This window comes from Rattus norvegicus, chromosome 7 (genome assembly GCF_021556685.1).
Source record: "Rattus norvegicus strain SHRSP/BbbUtx chromosome 7, alternate assembly SHRSP_T2T, whole genome shotgun sequence".
Classification (NCBI taxonomy): domain Eukaryota; kingdom Metazoa; phylum Chordata; class Mammalia; order Rodentia; family Muridae; genus Rattus; species Rattus norvegicus.
In genome coordinates, this window is record NC_141540.1 from 98,850,235 (window position 1) to 98,855,508 (window position 5,274).

General features: G+C 44.0%; 1 non-coding gene across 1 annotated transcript; it reads left to right on the forward strand.

The window, feature by feature from the left end:
* Positions 1-4,844: 4,844 nt before the first annotated feature.
* On the forward strand, positions 4,845-4,950 carry LOC120093906 (U6 spliceosomal RNA). The gene has a single exon (XR_015626281.1). It is a non-coding gene; the product is annotated as a U6 spliceosomal RNA (small nuclear RNA).
* Positions 4,951-5,274: the final 324 nt, after the last annotated feature.

Genomic DNA, 5,274 nt, shown 5'->3' on the forward strand with positions numbered 1-5,274 from the left:
TTCCGTTTGTGCTGGAACAGGACAGGTCGCCGTGAACATCCCAGCCCATTTATATTCTCGCCAAGTCTTTCTGTAGAAGAGCTCCTCATGAGTAGAATTCCACTTGATTTTCACAGTAGTGTGGCAAAGCAAATGGAACACAACTGGATTCCATCCTAGTAATGAGAGACTGAGACGTGGGAAAGTAAAACTGTTCCCCACAGACACAAATAGGCTGGAGATAGGTCTAGTCTGAAATCCCCACATCTTCTGGGCCTTTCCACAGGACCTCCACCTGGAATGGAGTCTTTGTAGATCTCTTTGCTGGGTGTCTTTGTAGATCTCTATTCGCTTCTTCTCCTCCATACCCTGACCCTCTCACTGCATGCAATCCTCCTGGCTTACACCCTCAAGATCGCCCTCCCTGCAACCCCAGCCACGTTTTAAAGCTCATGAGATCAAGATGTGCTATCGAGAAATGCTTGAAATGGAACACCGAAAATGAGGCTTTAAGAAGAAAAATCCGTCACAGCGAAGGCCAGCCTACTCCTGCTGCTGGATCTTAGGCCCTGTGTCTTGAGTCTATAAAAGGGAGGAGAGTTCATGCTCTTTTCCATGGGTAAGGACTGTAGCTGAAATTCCTAAAGTACTTCCTGCCTCCCGCCGCTGACCTACCATGGAGCTGTTCTCAAATCACTGCAGCCTCTCAGGCACAGCATGCTGACCTGTAATGTGCAGGTGACAACAGCAGCATCATGTGTAGAGCTGTAAAGATGAGATGAGCTAATCTCATGCTGGTCACAATGCCCAGTGTGTCCTGAGGGGTGAGTAACTAACTAGTACTAGTTATTGTCAGCCTGCTAAGCCAATGTCACAAGAAGTTAGCCATAAACCTAGTGGGTAATGACAGAAATGTATTCTCCCAAAGTGTGCAGCAAGAAGTTTGAAGTGTTATGGACCAAGCTTTGCTCTTTGCAGGAGAAATTATCCAGCAGAGGGCAATTCATCTCTTCCAGCTTCTGAGGGATGCTGGCATTCCTTGACTTGTAGCAGCATGACCCCAGTCCCGGTTCCACATTCCCATCAGTGTATCTATACTGCCTGTCAGCTAACACGAGAACCTTCTTAGAGGAAACGGCTTAGAGATGTGGTTTATAAATGTATACATTTAGTGGGCTCTCCCTTCCATTCTCAACGTGCCATCAGATAGTAAATGTTACAATTACGTCTCAATAATCTTGACCACTGACCCCTGCATCTGCTTGGGTCCAGCCTTCACTACTTCAAGCTATAGCATTCAAGGCTGCTTTCGCGCTTTCTTCTGCTTCTTTTTTCTTCCAAACATGACTTCACGACAAAGAATTGTGAAGCTGTACCAAGACAAAAGATGGTTTGTCCCATTCTTTAAGAAGCCACAAATTTCCCTAAATATCTCAGGGATGTTGGGCAAGGTTCAAAGTGAATTAAACAGGATTGGGAGTCAGTATTGCTCCCAAGGTATACCACAATGCAGAAAAATCTCAAACCAAACCTCCACTTGTCACCAAACAGTGCTTACGAGGTCAGGTGAGGAGAAATCCCACAGCAAATGGCACAAAGTTTATCAGTAGCCTCCCTGCATCAGGACCAGGCCAGAGGGAAAGAGAAAGTCAGGAACCTCATGGTAGGTAAACTGACACTACTAATCAGAAGTGAAAGACTGGAGATTGGAGAGTGGGATCGATATAATGGTATGCTGAGTTTTGGAAGATACCAAATAACATTTCCAGTGATCTCTCTGTGGATTACCATGACTTACAAAGGCAAAAGGAAAACCCCTGGGCCAAAGAAATGGCTCAGTCAGTCAAGTGCTCACCTTCCAAACATGAGGACCTGAGTCTGTCCTCAGAAGCTAAGGACAAAAAGCTGGTGGTATACAACTGTCATCCCAGCATTGATTGGCCAGCCAGCCTTGGCTACTACACACACACACACACACACACACACACACGTGTGAGAGAACTTGGGTGCAATAATCTCATATATCTACTTTTTTGTCTTACTGTGTTACCTTTTATAACTTTTTTATCGTACAGTCCTTTTCTCATCCACTTAAAACAGGAAGTCAAGCTGAAGAGACAGTTTTGAGTGCCTGCACGAAGACTGACAAAGGAGCAATAAAGGTTCCTCCTTGTTCTCTGTGTCCAGTAATAGGCCCTGGTCACATAGAAAAATGCCTCTCAGCTCTTAAATGATTCGGAAAATGAATATTTGACATGAGAAAGCTGTTTGCCACATATCGTACAGACACAAATCAAGACGGTGAGAATGGAGAGTGCTGTAACATTTTTTCTCTTTTCCATATATGTAGGAATATAAGGCTATTATTCTCGATGATCTAGGAGGTGCTGCTGGTCTTTAGTTGACTCTAGTTTATTTACATTTGAACACGTCTACCATAAACAAGAATGAAGAGATTATCCAAGACGCCTGTGAGATCTGTGATTTCCTCCCACTACCCAGAAAGCAGCTGGGCTCCAGTTTTACCTTGGGGGCAATTCCTGGGCAGGCTTCACGAGGAGACTGGAATGACAAACAAAAATACAAAGGAATGCACGGGATCTGCAAGCCTCTGCCTGCGCAGCCTGCTGACCACAGAGGAAGCTGAGGAAGCCGGCAGAGATGCGGGCGGCCACACTCGAGCCACGTGGAACACAGTGCATCACTCAGGCCAGTGCCCCGTGATTTCTTCTTTAACACTTCTCCATCACTTGATGGAGGTGATTTCAAGAGTTGATGTGACAGAGAACTGGGCCCAGAGCCAGGCACACTGGAGGGTACCCATGAAGAAAAGCCACGTCAAATGCTGGAAGCAGCTTGGGATGAGAACTGTTCCGCAGTACCTTCCAAGAGCTGCCTCTCTGACATTCCACAATACCAGCACAAGGCCATGATTACTCCATTTTACAGAAGAGAAAACTGAGTTGACGCAGCTTCAGGTAATCAGTGGTGGGGCCTCACGCAACCCGTGAGCTGACTGCCTCCAATGACACTGGTTCCCATTCAGGACAGGGTGCCCACAGGCGTTCTAGAGAGTTGGGGATGGGGGTCTAACATGGGTTCACTACGCAGTTCAAGCCAGGCATCGGGAAACCTGGTATGTTTGCTGAGTGGAGCTTGAGAACCACACCTCTCAGGGAGAATCCATCTAGAAACTGCATTTGTATAGGCAATGCTGAATCGTGTTGCTGCAAGCCTTTCTGCTTGGCAAGATGTGTCATCGCACTTGATCCTGACAGGAAGGCTGCACGGAAAGGGGAACAGGAGTTTTAAGCCAAAAAAAAATTACATTGTGTTTATTGATTTCTGTGGATAGGTGTGTGTGGCATAGGCATACAGGTAGGGGTCAAAGGACCACTTACAAGAGTAGGTTTTTCTGTCCACCATGTGGGTCAATGAGACTAAACACCGAAAGGTTTGGTGGTGTGACAAGCTTTTTCACCCACCGAGCTATTACACTGACTCCTGAGATGAGGGTTTTAGTCCTGATTTTCAGAGAGAAGTTTTGATGTGCCCGGTGACCTTGGTCTAGACAGTCCCTTCTTATAGTCTCAGTCGCCTTTTGTGTCACATGAAGAAGTCAAATTGTAGCCACCACAAGATGTTTCTCATGTCTGTAAATTACAGAATGTATTACCAAATGCTGAGAGATGTTAGAACAAGACACTGGAAATGGGGTAGAGACTAAATGACAACATTCTGTGGACATTATGTGTCAGGTACTTCAGTGACACTCATAACTGGGCCTCATGCTGAATTCCTTATTTATGACAGGTCATTTAACTTCCCCATTGGAGAGGAGATGCCCTCCCTGGGTCATGTGTTTGAACACTTGGCCTCCAGATGGTGAGGCAGCTCTGGAAAGAGCTGGGGCCTTCTAGAGGTGGCCTCCCCACCAAAGGGTTACAGGACCTGGGACAGTAGCTTCGGGTCCTGCCTCCTGCTCCCTGATCTACTAAGTTATGAGCAAGCCTAAGTTATGCACCCACTACCACAGACAGCACTGGGTCCTGTCACCTTGGCTTCCCCACCACAGTAGGCGGTAGGTACCCTGTCTAACCCGTGCCAAAATAAATCCTGACAGGTATTTAATCACAGCAAAATGAGCAAACCCACACCACACCCTCCATCTTCCACATGAGCCTTCTTTCATTTAGAAGAATTTATATGCTTATAAAAAGAAGTTAATATTGGAATCTTGGTGGGTGGTCACTGCACAAAAACAAACACTACTGTATGGGAAACTTGTTTAAAAACCAAGATATTGGGCTGGGGATTTAGCTCAGTGGTAGAGCGCTTACCTAGGAAGCGCGAGGCCCTGGGTTCGGTCCCCAGCTCCGAAAAAAAGAACCAAAAAAAAAAAAATATATTACCACAATGAAAAATGTCATCCTGTGTTGTCACTGTATTTCTGAGGATGTGAACAGAGCTAGAAGCAAATATATATGTATATATACATATTTAATTTAATATTTAATGTTATATTGATTTATATATTAATATATAATTTAATATTTCATATTATTTGATAATTTAAAATAAAAAATAGAATTATCCAGCTCCTTTCCCCTTATCTTTCTAACAACAGCATTTCTCAAGTTGATACATTGTCTTTGAAAGATTCTTCTAAATGGATACAATTCTTTCATTTTCCATTTAGGTCAATTCCAGCTTTCATTTTGTAGGTAATGCTTGAGAAAAAGCAATGTTAGTATTATTGTCCTTTCCCCTTCCTGTCAGTTTACTTTTAAAATATAAATTTCCACAAGTATAGTTACAGAAAACAGGCTACTAAGGCTTCTATCATGCTTGAGAGACTTCCCCCAGTGCTCGCTTCGGCAGCACATATACTAAAATTGGAACGATACAGAGAAGATTAGCATGGCCCCTGCGCAAGGAGAGACTTCCCCCAAAGACTTTCCAAAAGGGTTAAAGGCCTATCATTCCCACGAGCCATTCAAGAATGAACTGACCTCATTTGCATTTTTAGTAATGCAATTGTATAAAATAAAACTTTGATATTAACTTTACTCATTGCTTTGACAGTAGAGAAAATTAACCGCATGCCCATATTTGCCTGCCTATCATATATTCTATGACAAGATTTTCCTTTGTCTTTGCCAGTTTCTCTCCCTTTATGACATGTGCTCTGACCTTCATCTTGTTTCTTGTCCTAGACTCTCTATATTGTCCTGGCCATTGATTCACACAGAAGCTCCCAAAGAAAAAGAAAATAAATACCCGAAGTCTTCTATG